General features: G+C 41.7%; 1 protein-coding gene across 3 annotated transcripts in view; it reads right to left on the bottom strand.

The window, feature by feature from the left end:
* FYN (FYN proto-oncogene, Src family tyrosine kinase) overlaps positions 1-23,950 on the bottom strand; it is a 137,925-nt gene that overhangs the window by 83,411 nt on the left and 30,564 nt on the right. The gene's annotated exons all lie outside the window — the stretch shown is intronic.

The raw sequence follows: 23,950 nt of genomic DNA, 5'->3' as shown, positions 1-23,950 counted from the left end.
AAAGCCTCCCCCTGGAACTGCCTGTCCCTGGGTCAGGAGGCCGTGGGCAGCCACGGGGCTGAGCAATCCATAGGGGAAGCTATTAGCAAGCTCAATACTGAGTAGGCACTCACACTGAGAGTGTTACATATGAGGGGCATGTGATTGTGGCAGCACACTTCAGTTCTCGAAATAGTAGAAAAATTACTTCATTAATTACGGGAAAAGCACTTGCATTTATCTTTGCAGAAAAAGAAGCACTATGCCCCAAACAATTTAAAAAAAAATAGATGAATGGAAACCATAGTCCTAAAAATAGACTGAACTCTCTATCCCTCTGAGCTGGCTCCTAGAAATGCTGCTGGGCATCTCTGTAGCTGAGGGAAGGCACAGGCAGACAGTGATGCAGGGACATGGTGGCTAGAGCCAGTGCTGTGTCCCTCTCCCACACCCTCAGCCTGCTCATCCTTACCTGCCCAGCATCCCAGTGGCATCAGTGAAACACTTCTATGACCAGAAATAAGCACACACATCATTATGAAAGCTAAAAAAGACAGCAAGGGGAAAAAATGCATAATGTAAGGTTTCAGAAGCTTTTGTTTTAATAATTGATTTTCCAGTTTGTTTCAAAGATGAAAATGCTTTCCTTCTGAAGATACAGGATTGACCCAGAAGGACCTTTAGCAGAAACTGGCTAAACAGTGTATTTTAAAACCTGCTGGAGAAGCAGTAAAGGCCATTTAGAAGTGCAATTACATTGCAACACAAATGTAGTTTTTTTTGTGTACAAAAATTTGCTTTTATAAGCAATTGTTATTACAAACAAATTTCCCTTTCCCCTTACAAGAGAATCTTAGTTATACAATAAATATTTTTATGCTTTGATCAGTGTGCAAGGTTTTAATTAAGGACATTATTTCCATGACATACAATGACCACATACATAGAGAACAGATATAGAATATATATACGCTAGTGTTGCAATATTACAGTACCCATAATGTCAGCCATTCCCATCGTGGAAGAAAACATTAAAAATACACACATGGGAACACACAGTCTCAAAGTCCTGGCAAATTTATTTTGAGGCTTTAAAGGTTAAAAGAATTCAGCACAAGTATCTCTTAGGACAAATCGGGGGTGTTTGCTAAGGACTTCTTGTAGTTCAGTCAATACATGGATTTAACTAATTTTGAGTGAGCCAAATAATACTTATATTTTGTACACCTAATAGTTTAATGGCTTGATCACTTCCTATTGTGGTTTCACAACTGCTGTAATTCCAAATTGTCAGAGTGAAAAGAAAGCATGGCCCAATCTGCTGGGGGGGCAGGCAAGGCGAGTCTTTGCAGAAGCTACTCCACCTACATGTGTCACACTTCCTGATGTGCAATATAAAAATGTTGAAAAGAGGCTGAAATTTTGCAAGGATGGGCTATTTGTAAACCTATTTCTGCATCAAAGAAGGCCGTGATGTGAAAAGTAAACAGTGTAAGAAAAGAATATACCAACGCGATTAGAATACAAACAATGAGAATGCTGCACTGTAAACTAATTATTAACTACAACAAGCTGAAAATAAACTGTTTCCTTTTGCCATGTTCACTTTAATCTTCTGAGAGGCAGGAAGGGGGAAGACAGGAGGAGGCAGCAGTTTCAGACTTGTGGAGCTTATCAAATCCCAGATCGGATGATTAGAGCACAGCTAAAAAGAAAACATCCTCTCTCCCCACCTCCCTCCCTCCCCAGAAAGGAAGCACAGCCTTTAGGACCAATCTGCAGTGTTTGTTTGCTGCTCCTTGAGGGATTACTCTGGAGAGCATTTTTCTTAAGCTGTTTTTATCTCTTTCTGGAAGTTTCAAAATAAACAAGAGTACTTGAAATAGAAGAACAAAAAACTTGATTTTTTGGTTTATTTTTTTAAATAGTGAGGCAAGTAAAGAAAATAAATAAGGTCCTTCATTGTTACATAAGACAAAATGGAAGAGAATATAACCTTTAAATCTGAGAAATATTGCAAAATCTAGCAAAAACCATCAATGGGCTGAGGATGGGGATAAGTGAAGAAAAAAAAAAAAAGAGGGCTGTCCCTCATGCTACTTCACTGATTATTTATTTACTTACTTTAATGATGAGACTTCATGTTGCTGGGCTCTATATCCAGGAAATAAAATAAATAACTAAATAAAAGAACCAACCGCAAAAAAATTACTGTATTTTGACAATTTACCTTCAAAAAATGCTCTAAACAACCAACCCTGCTCTCTAGTGGTTTCCAAAAAAAGACTCTCCCATAGTGCAAACAGGAAATTAAATCCTCAGGACAACATACTAGAACGATGAATTAAAAGATTTTGCACTGATGTAATGCTTCAGCCTCAAGCTCCAGATCAAGTCTTTATTCTTTCACACTGCCCTTAAAGCCAGCAGGTTTTCCCTCAGAAAGCAGGTGTCCCAGCATGAACCAGAAAAATACAAGGTCCACGTCATTCCAGGATTGTGCTACATTAATGTAAACCTCTTTGCAGTGCAGAAGCCACACAAAAGCATTTATTTTGCTGAAATATTCTAAGGATTTAAAATGTCATTACTATTCAGCATAACCTCCCTACTTTTTTTTTTTTTTTTTTTTTTTTTTTTTTTTTTTTTTGTCTTTTGTTTTCCAAGATTAAGCAAACGCCCAATCAGTGGAATTAATGAAACTGAATTTCCAGCTCATCTGGACTCGTGATACTAGCTTCACAATGAGAGTCCTTCCATCCTGGTGCTCTTGGCTCTCCCATAGCCCCAGATGCCTGGTACCCGGTTACATTTAGGCACAAGCCTCACTGCAGCCACTGGTCAGCTGCTCCAGGGGTGTCTGCAGCATCCTGCTCCTGCTGCCACCACACCCAGCCCATCTCCCTGCGGCAGATAATGCACAGGAGGGAGAGCTGGGAAGTCAAATGCTGCCCCTGAAAGCCCCTCCCTGGCTGGAGACAGCCTGCAAACTTATAAAGAGGAGGACTGGTGTACAAACACACTGAGTTAACAGCCTAACCCCCACTTCCTCAGGAAACTAGGCTAAAAAATCTGGTTTTTCTCTTGCTATGTCTCCCTCTTACACCGCCAACTATGCAGATGTAGCTTAAAAAAAACCCAAAACCGAGTAGCATAGACATAAAGCTTAAGGGCCTATATCCCCATACAGCATCTGGATTTCTGTCTCAGACATGTTTCAGAAGTGTCATTGATTTCCTGTTTAATATTCATATTTTATTGCTGCACAAAGCCAGCCTCCGCTCAAAGAGCGATATATTGCTCTCCTATGCTCCAAGAAGATCCTTAATGAGGATATTCTGGTTTCTTGATATTCAGAGACCTTCTGCTGGTATCAGCAGAAGATCAGCATCTGCTCGAACACAGCTCACAGAGAAGGAGAAGTCAGCTCTGCCTATTAAAACAGAGTACAGGATTAAAAGGGACCTTGAAGGACCATCCAGGTCAACTATACTTATGTTATTATTTTTATTAGGCCACCTGACCTAGCTGGGGGAAAAGAGATGTGTTTGGGGCTCACAGTCCTTTCCTGAGCCTGAAACCTCTCCCCTGTGTCACCCTGGTCCAGCCCTCAGACACGCCACTTGGTCTGGTGAGATCCCTGCCTGCAAACCCTGCCTTCCTTGCATTGCCATGGTTACAACACTGCTATTACCGTGCATGTTGAGCCTATTTTTAAAAGCCTGCAGTGACAGGAGATGCTGGTTAAGGCCTTAATCTCAATAAGGTCTAAAATTACAATGAGTGCTTACTACTTGTGCAAGTGCTGCACTCTGAAAGCCAAAGATGGGTGGTGAGCTGCTCTGCATTGCCTGCATCCCAGTAAAAAAGAGAACATTTTAAAGGAAAGATCTAAAGGACAAGAAGAAAGCAGTCCTTCTGATATTAACTGGGGGGGTTAGATCAGCAGAAAATCTGTAACAACATGTCAGAAAGCAAGTTGTGCACTGGAGGAGGCAGGCATCACAGGAGGCTGGAAGAGAAAGATGCCCTCTTGGAGCTGGCTGACAGATGGGAAGTAGAGAGGAAGGGAGGGCCTTTGGTGATAAAGACAGGCACCTTGTGCTGAATGATGAAATCAGTAGAGGAGTGCGTAGGGAAGGTTACACTGCTGAGGATGAGGAAATGGGACACATTCCTTTTGTAAAAGCATTCTGGACAGATGGAATTATAATCTGAAGATGCCAGAGAAAAGGATGTTGCAGTAATTCGAGACAACAAATGAGTGCTTTGATGTGAATTTCAACTGTGTGGTGTGGATAGCACAGGGCATTTATTAAGAGACCATATGCAAGAAGAATCTGCTGATCTCAGAATAAAGACAGAGGGAATTGAGAGATGGACAGATTTTGGCCTGGCTGAGGGACATTGATGTTGTCCTTGGCAACAGCAGTGTGAGATAATGGGGGGAGCTGCAGGTGGAGGGAGGAAGGGAGGTATCAATGGATATCTGTTTAGTCATGCTGAATGAGACTTGATGGCTTGGTATCCACAAAGAAGTGAAGAAAGACTGATTGAGGTTATAGCTTGGACGAGGGCAGAGAGAATTAGTTTTATGTTCCAGTCTTAGCAACCTTATATATCTATGTATCTATGACTCTAATGATTATATATGTGTGTTTGTGTGTGTAAATATATATTTGTATAAACACACATTTGCATAAATACATGTAATAGCCCTAAGTAGCTTTGTATACAAAGGAATCAGAGATAAAGCTGTAGTCAGAATAGGAGAAGAGAAAGAACAGCCCTGTACTCCCTGACAAAAAACAGAAGTGGAAAAAGGCCTTTCTCTTTTTTTTTTTTTTTTTTTGGTAGCATTGGTAACAAAGCATGTAGTAGCAAAATTCTTGCCTGCTAAGTCCCTGGAAAGTTTAAGCAGTCGAAAAAAAATTAGCACCAGGAATGCCTCATGCAGCTCAACAAATCCTTCCACATTTGGAGGGCAGGTGTCCCATGCATCCACACTGCCACACACCTCAGAGGATGTGTGAACAGCTACTGGCCCTGTCAGCAGTGTCTTATCTGACACAACACCCCTTACAGCACGGGAGAGGCATATTTTGGTCCAGTGATGGATGCATGTGTAGCCATGTGTCAAATGTGCCAGCAGGCTGAGTGCTGGAAACAAATGGCACTTTCAGAGCAGCGCATCTGGGTCACTGCCTGCTCTCGCTGTGCTTGTGAGGACTGTGGGGAAGAATAGTGGAGCAGGGAGAAGCAGGATGAAGATTTGAGGAGCTCTGCTGACAGGTATTATCTAGGACACTATTTGTAAACAGGATACCCTCACTCTGGAGCAACAGAAGTGGATTTTTGGTACTGTAAGGGTAAGTCTTTTGGACTCCTATATGATGAGGTGACACTGGTTTATTTTCTTTCTACTCTCAGTTTTGCAGGTGTAAACAGAATAATAAAACCACATTCGATGTCCCTCCCACCCCGAGTAAGATAGACTGTAAATCATTGAGAAATAACACACAGAAAGTACTCACAGGCTCCTCTTTTTAGTGCTGTAACTAGTTTGGACTCGCACATTTAGGAAATGTCACATTTGATTTTGACCTAGAATCAAGTTCTCTCTGCCTCGCTGAAGCACAAGACAAACCATTCATGCGGTGCCTGGAGCGCAGCCTCCAGCTGCAGAATGTGGGTTACCAGAAGCAGGAGACATCTGAGAAGGAGCATTCAGAGCAGCACGTGTGCCACTTTCACCCCTGAACGCATTTCATTATGAACTCTACAAAATGCATGAATGGTACAGGCTGACAGTACAATCCCTGGAAGTACATATCCATAACAATCCTATGGAAAAAAGAGGGATGCACGCCTGAGAGCCACAAAGAGATGAGACTTTTTTCCCCTCTTTCTTCTGAATGTGCAAGTGTGCTAATTAATTTCCCCTCCAAAGAACCGTTTGCACAATCTGGGAGCTGCTGCAAGGGCCAGTTGTGAAGATTTCAACAGTAAACACCATCAGCAGCAGCTAATCAATAGACATATTTTAAACCCAAACTGTACACGATAAAAACATCAGGCTCCTTTCCCTCGCGTATACTTTCACATCAAATGACAAACTGTCAATAGAATTTGGGACCATGACAGTCCCACAAAGCCACTGGCAGTGCAGCTGGACAGTCTGTGCAGAAATGTCACCTGGCATGTCAAGATGCCCTGCTCACCACGCACTGCAGTTTTCACCTTGGATAACCACCAGTGTGTTTGGTCTGCTTCCCCTCCCCGTGCTACACACGTGCCCATCCACTGCTTCCTGCACTCCCAACCCACCCACACAGACAGAGCTACCAGTACTTTGAAGCACCTCAGGCATGGAAGGGTATCAAGAAAGGGATCTGCATTTGACCTTGTCATACACATGTATGGGGAGTGAAAACAGCAATCTCCACAAGCAGATGGATGTCCTTTAAAAAGCAGATGTCCTTTAAAAAAAGGACAAAAAGTAAGAGAGAGCATGGTTCTTCATAAACACGTGTGCTTTATCAACTGCTTGAACACCAAAGCACTTCCCTTTTCCAGACAGACACCTCTGGGTCACATCTTTCAGCTCTATGAAAATTTCAACAGCTCATTGGCTTCCACTTCATACGAAGAGGGGGAAGGGACATGGACTGAGCATCAGATAGTCAAATGCAGAAATGGATTTAATGGAAACTGAAAATTTTCTCCCAAAGAGAGGGCTGCCAGTACCAGGACTATGTAAGAGGAAGAAAATAAAAAGGTGCAGAGTGACAGATGCATATCATACAGTTGGGACCATTTATATCCATAGAGTTCTTACTGCATGAGCAGTAAGAGAAGACATTTTCCTCCTGGGCAAGTTCTTTCTCACTCTAGGATTCACTGTGGAGCAATTACAAGCTTCTAAAAGCCCTGCAAAGCTTTCAAGGCTTGCAGTAGCTACAGCTTCTGACCCAGACTCACTGCAAGCATTAGCAGAGAGCAGAACAGTAGAAAACATTGCAGCTTTGTTGAAGTTTTAAAAACCGATGTGTGTGGACTTCAGCAAGTCCTGCCCTACTTGCCTTAAAAATGTCCAGTGGTCCTTTTGGTATCAGTGATGTAAAAAATAACCACTGTAACGGGCCTGTTTTGGAAGGCTGACTCCTTGACTCCAACAACAGAAGAGCATTGCCCTGCAAGTGTCTGGCTTACCTCTCATTTTGTGGAGGGAAGCACCAGCAGCAGCACGTACAAAGTAACAAGGGCATACAAAGATTTTGTGGGCTTGGAATAAAACCCTGTTTGTAGGATTCACAGAAAGAATTTATGTTCACAGAGCAAGCTATTTATAGCAACCAGCCATAGAAATGAACTGTCCCTTGGTTCCTGTCCTCGTGAAATGCAGCTTTTCAGCCAGAGAAACCCTCTCTTTACTCTAAAAATGTGGGTGAAGGGGGGCATGGGGAAAGGGAAGCTACTCTCTGACATACACCCTGCTGGCTCCAGTTATACTGGAGATAAAGTCTGCCTGTGCTGTGGCACAAAAGGGGACTGATGGCCAGAGCCCAGTGCAGTCACAGCACCCTTCCCCAGCCCCCTGAGCTGTGCAGTGACAGTGAGAGCACAGAGCTGCTGCTGTGCCATGGCCTATTGCTCACAGCTCTGAGCTGTGCCTGTCCTTGCTCATGGACACACAGGACCAAGGACTGCTCTTTCCCAGGTTCCTCAAGCCCTGCATGTTTAATTACAGGCTCTTAGGCAACATTAACCCAAGTATATCTAAGATTACAGCTCCTTGAAAGAGCACGGGGACAAAGCCAGGAGGGAGAGAACCTGGTCTCTCCCTAGCCAGCCCTTCAGAACATCCCAAGCCAGAGCAACATGTACATAGCCTCATATTTCATACACTTTCTGAAATAAAGATTTACATACTTTAATTCCCACCCCACATAGCCAGCCAGCTAGAAACTCACATTCTTGTATACACACCTCATCACATTAGCAAAATCATGACACGAAGTCTCACCTATTGGTTACAAATGACCCAGATCCACAGCCTGCTTACTGTGCAAGCTTAATTAATTATTTCTGCCAGTTTGCTCAGACAAGAAGCTGAGCAAACTGCAGGCACATGACTGCACCCTCAGCAAGTTTGCTGACACCAGGTTGTGTGGTGCAGTTGACATGCTGGAGGGAAGGACTGTCATCCAGAGGGTCCTTAGGAGGTTTGAGAAGTGGGACTGTGCAAACCTCCTGACATTCTGCGAGGCCAACTGCAATCAGGGTCAGGGCAATCCCAAACACAAATACAGGCTGGATGGAAAATGGATCGAGAGCAGCAGCATGGCCTGGCACTGTGCACTCACAGCCCAGAAAGCAAACTCTGTCCTGGGCTGCATCCAGAGCAATGTGGCCAGGGAGGTGATTCTGCCCTTCTGCTCTGCTCTTGTGAGACTCCTGGAATGCTGCATCCAGCTTTGGGCTCCCAGACATGGGAAGGATGCAGACCTTCAGGAGTGAGTCCAGAGGAAGCCATGAAGATATCAGAGGGCTGGAGCACCTCTCCAATGAATGTAGGCTGAGAAAGATGGAGTTGTTCAGCCTGAAGAAGAGAAGGCTCCAGGGAGACCTTACAACACCTCCCAATACCAAAAGGGGGCTGCAAAAGAGCTGTAGAGATTTTCTACAAAGGAATGTAGTGATAGGACAAGGGGGAATGGCTTTAAACTGAGAGTAGGTTTAAATGAGATAAAAGGAAGAAATTCTTTACTCAGCGGTGGTGAGGCACTGGAACAGGTTGTCCAGAGAAGCTATAGATGCTACATCCCAGGAAGTGTTGAAGGTCAGGTTGGATGTGGCTCGGAGAAATCTGGTCTGTGGAAGTTGTCCTTGACAGTGTGGTTGGAACTAAATGATCTTTAAGGTCCCTTTCAACCCAAATCATTCTGTGATTCTATAAAAACAAAAACCTATTTCGGAATAAAATTTTTTTGGAAAAAGTTTTTGGAAAAAAACAGCAGATTTGCTGTTCAAAGTACAAAAATAGTAATGAATAAATCTGAAACTAAAACATGCACACACAGACAAATCCCTAATTTCTTTTAAGTACTTACATAAATAAATTGATTTCTATATCCCTATCAGTAAGGGCTCTGTTTCTGGGCTTCTATAACTCAAGATCAGTGCTATCTGGCCAATAAACTGGACCATGGTGTTCAGAGATTACAGTTTAGACTGACTTAGAAAAGAAGCAAATAATGAAAAAGTATTTTTGACCTACAATAAGTTTTTATATTTTGGCAAAAGCATTATTTCAGACTAAAATAACTCAGTTTTCCCAGTTGAGAACCTACATATCCTCACTATGACCTGCCCTTTGCAAACTTTAGAGAGAACACAGGCTCTCACTGCATGCTTTTGTCACTAAGTCTCATCTATCAACAACTCTGCAATAAAACATCTTGTAGATGGTTCCCTCACACTGCTTCCTTTCAGTATCTCATGCTGACATTATTTGTTGGTTTATAAAAAGGCATATCTTAAATCAAATTATTGTACCAATAATCTTAAATTATACTAATGGGAACTCTGAACTGCAAATAAAGCTCTAAAAGCTATAGGGTATACATATATCATGAGACTTTAATAAACTATAAATTTGTTGATTACAATCTTATTTTGTAAAGACAGAATTATCTTAAGCCAATTTGTTGCCCAACATAATAGCATTTGGTGTCTATAATGAAAATTAGATTATATCAGGCTAAGTTTGTTTATAATTTTAATTAACAGAATTAGACACAGCAAAGTGATGAAATAATCACAGCATAGATGAAATAATGAAATGCAATACGTTTTCCTTTCATTTCCATTCCCATTTGGTACTCTCTGAGCACTTGTTTCACAGTACCAGAAACAATGTTTGAAAAGAGAAGATGCTCCTCCTGTATTTCATAAAGAGTTCAATTAAGCTGATACACGACATCACTTACTGAAAAGGTGTACTTCCAAAACAAATCAGAAGTGCTGATGAAGATAAACCCTGAGCTGTCCCTATCCCTTAGATGCAGAGGCTGTTCTGCTGCAATTCTCCATTTACCTCAGTTCAGCTGATTTTCACGTTGGTGTCATTGCACTGATCGCTGAATCTTTGAGACACAGAGGTTTAATATCAATCACTCCAAAACCAAAATGTTTTGGTTTAAATTATGAAACAGTGATGGGTGAGCAACACAGGAGAGCACATGTGAGCAGGGAGTTCAGAGGTTGGCTGTGTCGCCCCAGAACTCTTGTCTTGAATCACAGCCTGGAGGGAAAAGCAGAGCCCACACCAATTTTTACACTCTTGCACTCAATAGAAGTAGAAAGGTACATCCCTAAAATATAAGCTAAATGTAAGTGATATTTTCTTGTGCCAACAACTCTGAGTCCTTCAGACTGAAGGAAGTCCTTCAGATCACTGATTCAGAGACTTTGTACCAACTTATTCATTGATGACTGACTAAATCACAAACCTCTGTGTGAAAAACATCGTGCAAGCTTCTACATGGTCATTTCACCACCCTCATCTTCCTTCACAGCACTATCTGTGTGATATGGTTGTGTTCATATCGTCCCTAGCTCTTGGTCATGGTGGCACTCAGCTTCCTTGGAGAGGAAATTAATGACATTTGCTCTGCTTCAAGCCATGTTTTTTACATATGGGCTGTTTGGGAGGATTGTGAGGACATGAAGTGATGGTGGTGTGCAGCCAAAGTTGCTGTGAAGCTTTTGCTCTGTCCTGCTCAGCCCTTCCATGATTATTCAGTTTCTTTGCAGTGGCTGGAAATCAACGGCAAAATAAGAAAGTTTTCCTTCCAGCAACTGATATTTTTAATTCTCTCTGTCCAGTGTCATAGGCAAGGAAGGAAAGGCAAGGCAAGGGAAAGGAGATCCCACATACTTCAGTTATTTATGTAGATTTGCTGCAAATATTCAGAGGTCTCAATTGTCCTGTTACCCGGACGGTAAATAGCAGTAGTGACGCACTCCAAGAAAGTATCCCCCAAGCCTGCTCTGAACAACAAAAATAACTTCTGCCAGCACCAACTGTCATGTGTCAAAACTCAACGCTATTCTTGGAGCAGATGCAGGCTCGGGAATTTTTCTTTCTTTCTTTTTTTTTTTTTCCTAGGCGAAGTAATTTCAAACCAGTCCAACTAACACATGTGATGTGTGTGATGGTTTTGGCAGCCGCTAATTTTCTAAATGATAATTACTGGCAGTTTAACAGCCTTAACAGTTTGAGACAGGCAGTTTGACAATGTTAGAGGACGCTGCTGAACCAAAATACAGTTCCCACGAGCTCTCTCACACACTTTTTCGTTCCTGCTGTTGAAGAATTTCAAGTGCTCAGCTATGATCTGGCAAATCCTTACCCTGCACGGGTCCTCACACTGCCAGCAGGGCTCTATGAAATCTCCACAGCATACACCATTAAAAAAAAGAAAATTTTTTTACAATGTATTAATTGTACCCCCTCTGACACATGACTGCGAATAGCTCTGGCAAACAACTGCACCTCGATGAATATAAAGTTTGTTTGACCAAAGAGGAATTGGAGTTGCTTGGCACTGAAGATGAATATAGCAAAGCTCCAGCTGACACATCTTTCACAGACAGTCCTATCAGGTCTCCTGTACTTATATACAACACACAGCAAAACCTTTCTTGAAGCTTTGGATTTAAAAGACCAACATTTCTGGGCAAACTGAAGCATCAGCCCCTTCAGACTCTGAATTTATCTTATTAGCCCTTTGCCAGTGAAGTGCCTTCACAAATGAACTATTGTAAGTTTTATTTTTTCGTTTAGCAGATGCAAAATTTTTATCAAACACACACTACTGGGATACTAGCAAGAATAAAAAAAAAAAGATAGCTTTTATATTTCTTTTTTTTTTTTAGTATCCTGAAAGCTGATCTTTTATGCTGCATTAGAAAGCTGTAACTCTATACTTTAGACTTGGATGAGTTGAGGAAGTTAAATCACAGGTACTAAATCTCTGGAATGTCAGAGTGCCATGACCACTTTCAGCCAAACCTTCAGTGCTCCTGACGTTTTTTGTTTCTGTGAAGCCCAGTTCATGCCATTAAGTGTCTACATGATACAAACAGTCATCAGCTCTGTGTGGCTTCCTCCTCTTGCAGGTTTTTATACCCTCTGTCCTACAAAGGCTTAGCCACAGAAAAAAAATGTGCTTTTTGTCATCATTCTGCATCCAGAACGCACCACTTTCACTGGCAGAGATTTTATGGAGTAGGACCTTCACAAGGGCAAAGTGAGATGCTTTACATCAAAAGGATCAACACCACTAAGGAGTCCTAGTACAGAAGCTTTGCATTGTTCTTCTCATCCTTCTAATTTTCAATGGGAAAATTCCCACCCATTTCTATAGGAGCATGCTCCTTCAGACAGGGGAAAAAAAACAGAAAGCATGTACAACTGCTTCCTACTGTCAGTAAAATGTGAGTTCCTTTTCAGGGAGCAGCAGAATCCACCACAAATGTTGCATTCACAAAATCACAAGTATTGTTCCCTAACATTAAGTACAATACCTCAGTGAAAATATATTGCAGGACTTCGAAAAGATAAAAGGGACAAATAAACCATTTAACCTTTTTGTTTGAAAAACCTGACAGAGGAACTGGAACCTTTCATTTAAACTTTACACAACCATAGTGGCCTGAATCCCAAGGCAAACCAAACAACTGAAAGAGAAAGAAAAAGAGCCCCAAACCCAGAACATAAGCAAACCCTGAATATATTGGAAAAGTAAACCAAGGTGCTTCAACAGATGACCCCCTTCATTTCCTCTGTCAGGGAGCTGCTCTCCAGCTCTGAAGCCAGAAAGCACCCCTAGCAGTTCCATGCCTAGCTGGGGATTACCCCTTGCCCATCAGCACCATTGCTCAGAGCATGGCTGATGTATGAGATGAAAGCAGAACCTGTGGCCCCATGCACACTCCCCTGGGGCAAGTCCCAAAGCTTTCAGCAGGGACTGTAGACAGGTAGCCCAGCCTCAGCCTCTTATGCCCACCTGAGAGTTCCCTTCAGAGGGCAGAGACTCATTACTGGAGGGTGTTAAGAAAAAGTATGCAAAGCATCATCTTTGTCTAGTTACAAAACCCCAAACTGCGGGAGACAGGTTGAGAGCAGATCAAACATTCATCCCCGTGCAGGACCCTCAAGAAATCTTAAATTGAGAGAGTGGTGTGGGGTAAAAACCTACTTCTTTCTGCCTAACAGTGGTGGAAGGAAGTCCTTTACAGAAGGTGAAAGAAATATAATTTCAATGTACCTCAATGCTAGGCCGTGCTGCCTAGTTACTGGAGGAAATTTTCAGGACAGGTCAGGGGTGGACTTAGGGAAGAAGTTATGCCCACAAAAAAATCCCCCACCAACGCTCTTCCTTCTGAAGTGACACAAGCAGCTTGGCACTGGTAGTATCTGCTCTACAATCTGCACAATGCCCTCCTGGTGGGGAGCAGGGCAGGGTGGCACCACTGGCAGCAGATGTGAAAACCAAAAGGTAAAAATGAACATAGGTTCAAGTTCTGGAAACACCAAAGCAAGTTTCTACTTTGGGAGATGAGAGGGACGGTCTACAGAGCCCCTCCATGGCTTCACACCTCATAGCCAAGACTCCAGCAGCTGTGTCTTAGGATATCTGTGTGCCCATGCCCTGAGCAGTCACAAGGCAGAGCCTCACCCAGACTCTGGTCAGGCAGTATGGGGAGACAGGCTTGTATCAGAGCTGTGACAAGCAATTGTCTGGAGACAAAGCATCATCTGCTTCATGCCACCATTTTCTTCCAGCTAAGTACTTATTCCTGCTATGACGCCACGGCTCACTTCTTCAGAAGAGTAAGTGATTTCTGAGCAGGAAGCTTCTGGTAAATCCCTCTGGACCACACATCCCTCTGGAGGAGTGAATGCTGATTCAGGCTGTGTCAGCTGCGAGTCCCTTGTGCAAACTCAAGTGACCAGTGCTAGCAGTGGATTCTCACCTTATTTCTCTGCAGAGGCAGGTGACTGCACAAGGGTTTGAGAGGAAGCCTGTGTTGTTATGGAGGCAGACCCTGGTTTCACTTTCTGTTCCATTCTCCAGGCTTCTGGGCAATAACTAGGGAGAACTTCACATCGGGGAAGTAAAAAGCAGTCTAACAATTTTGTTGCTTCCCTTTAACTTGTGCACTCTTCTCTCTCATCTCCTGTCACATGGAAAGATGGTTAGTAGCTTTCTCAGCTGTGACAAATTGTGGAGATGATCGTGGTGACTGTTAAAAGATTTAGGGAAAAATCCCAAAAACGTTATTTAAGAAACTGGCTTCTAAGCTCTATCAATATAAGTCTGAATCCTTAAGGATCACCCTGACTTTAGCTTTACAACTTTAACACGGTAGCCAAAACCAATTTTATTAATCACCTGTTCCTTCAACTTTGTGTTTTACTTCCCCGAAGAAGAACGTGGCAAAATAACTAGAACATGCTTCTTACTTAAATAGAATAAGAGAAAGTCAGTGGTATGCACAAGCAACTGAGCCTGAAGGTTTTAAAATATTTTGTACTGATATTTCTGAATGCAATCTGCATTAGAAACACCCACCCAAACAGCTAAACACAACTGCAAGCAGCCATTAGATATATGCATACATGTAAAACACAAGCTTTCTTTAATTGTAACCTAATTAACATGGGTGACCACACAGCTCTCAGATTGTGAAACATCTGTGCCAGTCTGATTTCTCTTTCCCTTTAAGCTTATCTCCTTGCAGCTCTCTGTAGCTGTGATTAGTCATGTGTGCTTGGGAGAGGAAGATAACTCGGTAACAGCAGTGTAGCAGCAAGGTCAGTGGATGCATTTATTTGTCTCTGTGGTCACTCAGACCACAGAGACACTCATGTTCCTTAATGCACCCAAAAAGAACATCCTCCGGCTTCCCCATGGTCAGCAGAGCATACAAAGCAAAGTCAGGTCGTACCTGAATAGGCTTCTGCAGCCAGTATGGATGGCAACTCATTAAACAATCCCCCACCCATTTTAGGTTGGGGAATTTAGGTGCCAGAGACAGGAACTACAGGTATCAGTGAACTTTCTGAGAAAGAAAAAAGATAAGTTTCCTTCTTGGCAAGTGTAAAGACATTTCTCCAGGAGAAAAGAGAGCAGTGAGGAGCAAAGTCCAGTCCCCTCACAGAGGCTATGTGGTATCTGAGATGCCTACTGCCAATTTCCCCAGCAGTGTGTTCATAGTGGAGAGAGGGGGAGAATAACCCAGGGCTCACCAAGGACACTAGCAACTTCAGCAAGAGAATGTTCTCTGATCTGTAATTTAGTAAGTTGGGTCAGATGTCTCATGAAAGAAAAGACCTTCCAGTTTCAAAAGCTTTAATGTAGTGTTGTTTCATGGGAGATTTGCATTGACACCAAAATACCCCTGGAAACACCTACACATCTTATTGTTCCTAACAGAAAAGTGTCCCAAAAAGAAAAATACTCCATTGAGTACCCAAAGAATCTACTGGTGCAGCTCCCAAAAACAAGACTGGAAAAAAGCAAATAATTAAGGATTTCACGCATGTCCTTTTCCTTATCTATCTATATGTGAGATAATAAAGGCTCAAGGCTTCAGTATGCAGAATTAAAAATACAACAACCCCAAAACTATTCACTCTAACTATCCTGGGGAAACAGCATTCACACAATTTAAAATTGCTGGTCTAATGCTTCTTCAAAACCTCAAATGGAAAAATTATGAGTATCTCCTAATAAAATCCCACATAAAAAGTGTGACTCTACTCCAAGCTAGCAAAGTATACTCAGTCTAGAAAGCACTTCAAGGTCTATGCAAATAAGGAGTTGAACATTATACAAAATGGTTCTAAAAGACTAAAAGAAGTAAGCTTTCTAAATGACAATTACTATTTTTAAAATTGATTAATTATCCCAGGCATACAACTTGGCATTTGAATGAGGCTAGATTTTTCCAGGCAGTTTCCTCAAATAGTCCCAAAAAACACAAGTCACTTTGTGACACCACCTTTGGGCACCCCAGAAACAGTTAAGAGATTAAAATCATACACATCCTGATTTCTTAGAAAGCCTGGATGGGGAGAGGTAGTTGGAAAAGAATGAAATCTTAAACGCCCATCTGAACATCCCACGAGACACACATTAGTACAGCCAGAGTAAGAATCTAATTAGCTCTCAGATTAATCACACACTGTATGTATCCCTACCAATGCCCAAGCTGGCAAGCTTTGCCATGCAGATCTCAAGGATGGGACAGTGATGTAGGGTATTTCACACCAAACAACCCTCTTCCTTCACACCTGAGCAGGAGATTTTTGAACAGCATCATGAAAGGCACAACTGTGAAGAAGGAAAGCCAGAGATATGAAGCAATTACTCCTTTTTCCTCAAGGCCACATGATTCTCAAGATAGCTACTGTTATTGCTCCATCAGTTACAAGCTCCTACACAGGAGGTTAATGGCAGCTACCTCCCTTTATGCTTAGTAATGAGAACCGTTCCACAGAAACAGATAATCTTTATTATTTATTCACCAGTTTCCTTTTACAGTTGAAAAATCAGCAGGCAGCATTAACTCCTACCTGCAGATCTGTCTTCAGACAGACCTGTCTGTAAACAGTCGCCTCAATCTCTTGGGCAATTAAATTATTTTCTAGTAGGAAATTAGGAAACCGCTCTCACTTCCATCATCTCTTGCTCTGCAGTTAGTCCAGAAGACAGATACAGAATTAATTCAGATATTGACCGTGTGCCATGAGATCAGAGCTTTCATTCCAGTGCTTCCTCTTCACCTCCAGCAGGACATGCAGCTGCTGTGGATGGCAGCTCCACGAAACGAGCTCTGATGCCCTTCTCCTTCTCTTCAGGGAACACCAGAGATTGCAGCAGGAATCTGTGCACGGTTTGACAGTGGTCATTACAACACAAGTCTGCTTGAGAGCTTTCTGCAGGAAGTAAGTGATCTGCAACTGGAATGTCACATGCCTACATCTGAAATCGTGCTACAGTTATACCAATGGGTAGCCAAGAGCTAATTCTGTGCAAGCAGCACTCTTGGGGGAAGGAGACAGGTTAGTGCTGGGAAGTGGTGACAAAGTGACACCTCAGAGACCAGTCCCTCACTTGAGCACAGGATATTACAGCAAATGCCACCACACAGGAAGGAGCATCTTTAAGCACGAGGCAGTATTACTCAGAATATTACTATTTCAACACACCAGTTGGACTCCACAGGACCAAACACACCAATGGCAGCTTCAACGTATCAGTTAATATAGGCCCATGAAAAAACATGTTCACTACCAGTTCTACTAAATTATATGATGACATATTATTATTTTCAGGTAGAGACAAGGCCTGTAGCATCTCTGTGTCCAGCACTTGCCTAGAAAGCACCACAGAATACTAAGCAACTATACATTCACCAGAAGTTGGTCAATTATTAAGAGATTCATGTAATACAAGCTCCAGTCATTTATTTTCAAGTTGGAAAATACACAAGGAATCATGTTATAAATAATTTTTGATGCTTTTGTTGGTTGCTGATTTTTTATACTCATTATCAGATACTAATCTCTGAGTTTCTATGAAACTTTTATTGTACTTAATAGCAGATGAGTAAATGGAAAAGGGCATTATGATTGTGTTTTAAGGAAAGAATGTATTAGAATGTGTCATTATCAGAGCAAAGAACAGTGGCAAAACTGGACTGGCTTTATATCTGCTTCCTTTTTGCTAGCTCCAAATGAGGCTAGGAAACAAGAGACCTGCAGAATCTTCTTTGGCTGCTAATACATGCAGGAATAAAAATGGAACACTATCTGGAGAAAAAAAACCCCGACCAGCTGTACTTCTTTTGGATTATGGAAGGCACATAACATGAGATAAATGCTAATTCTTGATAAATATAAACAACACGACATTCAGCCTTACAGAGAACCTTAATCCTCCACAGCCCCTGGTGCAGACCACAGTGAGCCAGGCTCTCCCCCTGCAGCCCATGGAGGTCCATGGTGCAGCAAGGATCCACCTGAGGCCCTGGAGAGCCCCAACCAGGGCAGGTGGATACCCAAGGGAGGCTGTGAAGCTGTGGAAGGTTTACTGGCAGGACTTGTGACCCTATGGGGGACCCAGGCTGGAGCAGCCTGCTCCTGGGGGGCTGCACCCTATTGGAAGGGACCCACACTGGAGCTGGTAGTGAAGAACTGCAGCCCTAGGAAGGACAAGTTCATGGAGAAAGGACTGTCTCCTGTGGGAGGGACCCCACATAGGAGCAGGTGAAGAGTGTAGAGTCCTGAGGAGAAAGGAATGGCAAAAATCAGTGTGCAATGAGCTGACTGCAGCTCCCATCCCCCTTGCACCACCAGGGCGAGGAGGCAGAGAAAATTGGGAGTAAAGCTAAGCCCAGAAAGAAGGAAGGGTGAGGGGAAGGTGTTTTATGATTTAGTTTTTATTGCTCATTATACTACTCTCATTTGATTGGCAACATTAAACAGACTTTCCCTGACTTTTTTGGTTGTGGTAGTACCTATCACAAGTGATGTCGCCCTGCCCTCATCTTGCCCCTTGGAAGTTTCTTTATATTCTCTGTCCCCTGGCCAGCTGAAAAGTGATAGAGGGGCTTGGTGGGTACCTGGCATCCAGTCAGGATCAACCCACCACAGCTCATTATTCACCAATAATATTAGATCTGTCAGAACGAAGTATAGAGCTGTGAATCTGCATGGTTTATTTAATTGAAAGAATTAGGTCTCTGAAGTATTGCTTCCATTGAAAAGACCTTCCTGACTTGGCAATCCAAGGCATTTGGAGACTGTCAGTATTTCAAATACACAAATCAGGCCATTTCCTTCCTTATACCAGCTGTCCAAAAGGTTTTGTGAAAGGGATACTCACTTTTTCCAAAAACATCCAATATAGAGCAGACATGCAGGAATATAGGTATTTTGTACAGGGTGCAAGCATGAGAGAGAAACAGGAAGGTAAGAGAATGAAAGTAGACAGATTTCAGATTTGAAAGAGCTCTCCAGAGAAATGCTAGTAATACTAGTTTTTATGGCATATAGAAGTTATCTTCCTGCTTTGGTTTGCATTACAGCCTGAGATGATGCCCTTGTAAGTTTTCCTAGTTAACACATAGATATTAAAAATAATAATTTAAAAAATCACATGAATTCAGCAGGTGAAGGGGAGGTACTACTCCCCAGGCCTCAGACACTGAATTCATAACCTCAGTTCAGTCAGGATGAAGGCAGCACATCCCTTTGTTCCTTGGCTCACACGAGAAAGGGGAGTTGCAGAAGCAAGGGTCACACTCACCGAGCTGAAATGAGGGGACTCAGGTGGCTGCCTCAAGAGTGATGCTTTGGGCTTCAGAAAAGTTACATTAGCCTCCTCTAATGCAGTTTAGGTTCCCTTAGGTGATGTAACTTATTTATGGGCTCTTAAGTGAGATTAGAAGCCATGAGGGAAAGAAAATAGATACTTTTCAAAACTGACAGGATTTGGAGGTTTCTTAGTGAAAATCATCTCACCATCACTTTGCCAAATTAACCAGAAAAGGAATTAAAAGCACAAACATCAGCAGCGCTGTTTCTGGAATTAGAAATCAAGACTTGCCTTGGTGTCTTAATTTAAACAACTTCAGACAGAATATTTTGTGCATCTCTCCTAGGAGCCATTATAGTTAAGTCAGTCACTATAGGAAAGCAGATGATGAAATGGTTATGTATTACGTATGCACACACAGAGGAATTTCTTGGAAATAAATCTCAAATTTTGAAGCAATAAGTATGAGAAATAATGCTAAAAGGTACAGAAGAAGTTGATCTCAACTGAGGTAATTTCCATTTGATCCATAAGCAAAAAAAGAGATGTTCGATGGAGCAGATGCTTTTGGCACAATTCCTCACTGGGCTGTACAGTGGGGCAAACCCAAAGAGAAGCTGTGGCTGAAGGAAGCACAAGCCCCGCAGCTGCTTTGTGGTGCTGCATTCTCCTGCTGGACCAGGAGCAGGCGTGGCAGGTTCAGCAGGCAGCCAGGCTGGCCAGGCTGGCTCTCAGTCCTAGGTGTTCCCTGCTATGCTGAGGTTCCTGGAGCACACAGGGGTCCTGCTGTGGGAAGAGCCTCAGGCATGAAAACTGGTGAGCTGGAGACCTAACTGGTAAACACTGATATTCTTCAGTATACAGACAGCAAGCTGTAAACCTGGTGAAAATTCTGATCACCTCATGGGCAGGACCACCAGCTCAGCACAAAAATTACTGTTTCAGGTTGCCCACTAGTGGTGTTCAGTCCGTGGTCATCAGCTTATCCCTCCCCTGATAATAATCTTTTCCAAAGTGCTAATGGGAAAAAAAATATTCCCAGGGTATTATGCAACTTTTGTGTTTGTTGAAAGCTCATCCTTTAGCCATCTAGGATGCCTATCAAGTTATTAACTTTGCTTCTGAGGCTACAAAAAATACCTTAACATTCAAACTGATACACCTTCTCTGTACAGCTTTAGTTTGGTGCTTTGACAAAGTGAAAAGGTTCCTATTTGACAAGCACAGCCTTGCCAAGCTCTCACACAAATCAAACAGCACAGCAAGAATGACTAATGAATAAATCTCAAAAAAGAAAAAAAAAAGGAGGTAAAAGGATGTTTACAGATTTCTACAGAGATGTGGTCTATTATGAAGCTATAACTTCCTATCTATTGAGTGTTTACTAGAAAGGCTCAGTATTAAGATAAAGTCTTTTGTGGACAGGAAATGATCCAAGAAAAATTATACAGATACAGCAATTCATCATCAAAACGGGAGGAAATACTTTAAATGCTAAATAACTAAATGCTTACATGGTATACTAGAATACTATTTAAAATTAGGAGTAAAGATTTCTCTTAGACATGCACTCCCTCAGAACTTTTTATGGGATTTTATCCAGCCCTCTTTTACTGGATCAGATGGCTATAGATTCCAAGGGTAGTTTGACAGATTAATTAAACACAAAACCACATTGTGTAATAGGTATATTTGAAAAGCCTATTCAATGTAAGTATGACTGATACCTACAGATACATCTGCACTTTAAAAAAAACCCCCAAACTCACAGCCCCATACAAGAACAGAGAACTTACAGGAAATAATATGCAGAAATATTTCAACCTTAGGTTCACATCTAATGGTCTACTATCTTCTCTCATGTATAATTTCATGAAGTTGCTTTATTACAAACAGACAACACTAAGCTTGGGGAAAAAAGATATAATCCATCAAGATTATATATTTAAAATTTCAATATCTGTTTTATGAATTACAGCCTAATCTACATTTTTGACTGAAGAATGATATGTTACACGTGGCAATTTTAATCTAAATTCCACAGGAAAGGCACTTCCCATCTGCAGCTGAGCTCTCGGTGCACACCCAAAGGCTTCATTCAAAATCTGCTCTAAGGCAGCCAGCACTAGCACTGCACATGTAGCCATGCAACCAGCAAACACAAAGAGCTGCTAACAAGTCATGATAAAGAGAAACTAGCGCATGAAAGGGACTGAAAATGGTTCCATGCAGCCAATGGCACGCTGCTTTTAGAGAGGTACTTTGAAAGAATACCACAGAAGGGCCTTTTTGCCAAAGAATTGCACTGCCAATGACTGGTTCATCCCACTGATTAGGGGCTTCCCATTAACTTCAGCAAGTTCCCTATCAATTTCCAGATTTTTGTTATTAAAATAGGCTGACAAACAATCTAGGCTCAGCTTACAGCTGAGGCTGGCAGTTTATCACCCTGCATCAAATTGTCACAGGAGGGTTTACAGCCTTCAGCGCTGTGAGGAAAGCTCCATGTAGGAGGGGAGTATCTCTGCTTCTGAACTGGGAATTGTCTAGTGCACCCACCTTACCAAGGCAGGGTCACCTGGAGCAGGTGACACAGGGATGTGTCACAGGAATGGGGAGCCTGTTCCAGTGCTTTGCCACCATCAGTGTAAAGAACCTCTTCTTCATGTTGAAGTGGAGCTTCTTGCATTTTAGTTTACGGCCATTACATATGAGGCAGTTGTTAATAGTACTTTTATTTTTGGCTCCTGTGATATGTTCATATAAACACACATTCTTCATATGAGCAAGCATCACGTATTACACAAGAAGCATATATTTTGGCCAAATCACAAAACTGAAAAATAATTTTAAAATACACTAGCAAAATTATTTTTCATTTGCAATCATTTAATAGAGCATCAGAATATTTTGGGGAAGGGAAAAAAAAGGGAAGAGGTTAATTCTCACTTCCATCCTTGCTTTATCACTTCAAAACTAAGTGCTGTTTAGTTTTCAGCTTCTTTACCACAACAAAACTGAGACTCCTCTATGCTTTCACCAAGATACGTCATCTTGACCCATTAACAAGGAATTAAATTTGTGTTGTTATCTGTTTGTATTAAGAAAAGTAATTTAAAAAATAATTTAAAAATTAAGGTCTGATTTTAGATTACTGACACTCTAAAACAGTGAAAACTAAACCAAGTCAAGTATCTAGTTACTCTTGGGTTATTTTAAAGTAGTCTCAAAGACACACATCACCAGAAAACAACTGCAGCTCAAGTGAATGATTTAATCCTGAATCTGCATGTTGTAAATGATGATAAATGAAGGTTTATCTATGACCTTCAAATGTCATGGCCATTTGGAATGGATCTGAGCACATATACAAAGATAACCACAGTCTTTACCTACATTAATCAGGAAACATTGCTTACTATGAGGGAAGACAACGGCCTCCTTCAAAGCAGCCCTCCATCCTAAAATGCAGATGGCACTAACATGACTACAAGGTAAGTGTTTAATACAAACCTCTGTGTAGATGGACACAATCTGTGTAGCTCAAATTTCATGAACCTTGGGCCAGAAGTTTCATATTCTGGTCCCAAAAGCTATATAATAGCTTGTGGCAGCTTGTGAACTTCTAGTAGGAGGTGTATTGAGTGTTAGCTACCCACAAGCATACTTTTATCCTGGGTTATAACTGCAGGAGAGCCCAGAGTTACTCCAGAAAAAGGAACGAGAATTTACACAGCAGTTGCTCAGAAACCACAAACTGCAAGTATACACCTCAACTTATTCCACACTTCTTGTTTCCTCTTAACACTTCATTTCTCTTAAGTAGCTACTGCTCCCCACACTCATTTAATGGGTGCAATACCAAATAAAGATCATGCTGAAATTACCTTTAAAAACTTTTTGCAAGCAATTTTTTTCTTGCATGCATGAACTGATGGCAAATACCTTCTAAGTTAATTTCCCCATTGCAAGCAACCAAAAGGATGAAACTGTACTCATTAGAATACACAGAAAGAAAGCAATAATCCAAAGCTCCATGCATGCTTATCAGAAAACTTTGAATTGCTCTTCATCTCACTGGTCAAATTTAGAAAGAAAATTATATTGACTCATTATAACTCAGATCACAAATGAACCATTTAAAAGTACTTTAAAAATGAGGTTTAAGAGTCATACAGAAGATACTTAAACTAAAAAGGGAAACTGAAATTAAAAAAAGATTAAAATCCCAAAGGTTTTAATTAAATGGCTGAAGTGTTAATTTCTAGAATAAAACAGAAAAACAGCTGGAAGCATTAATAAACATACTACTAAATTAAAATTTACATCTCAACAACATAAAGGCAATCTCCATTGCTGTTTTTCCCCTAAAAGAAACAAATCAAATCCATCCACTTAAAAACCTGCTATACACAACATTTCTTCTACTTAAAAAAACCCACGATTGCTTATGTCCTACAAAAAATGGGGCAATCTAGGAGTCATTTTGTCAAAGGAAATGTCTCTGAAGGGGTCAGAATAACAGAATATGCTGAGTTGGGAAAGACCCACAAGGATCATCATGTCTTAGTTGT

This window comes from Sturnus vulgaris, chromosome 3 (genome assembly GCF_052056855.1).
Source record: "Sturnus vulgaris isolate bStuVul1 chromosome 3, bStuVul1.hap1, whole genome shotgun sequence".
In the NCBI taxonomy this organism is placed as follows: Eukaryota; Metazoa; Chordata; class Aves; order Passeriformes; family Sturnidae; genus Sturnus; species Sturnus vulgaris.
Note: the sequence above shows the minus strand (reverse complement) of the source record. Positions and strands in the feature narration are given on the sequence as shown.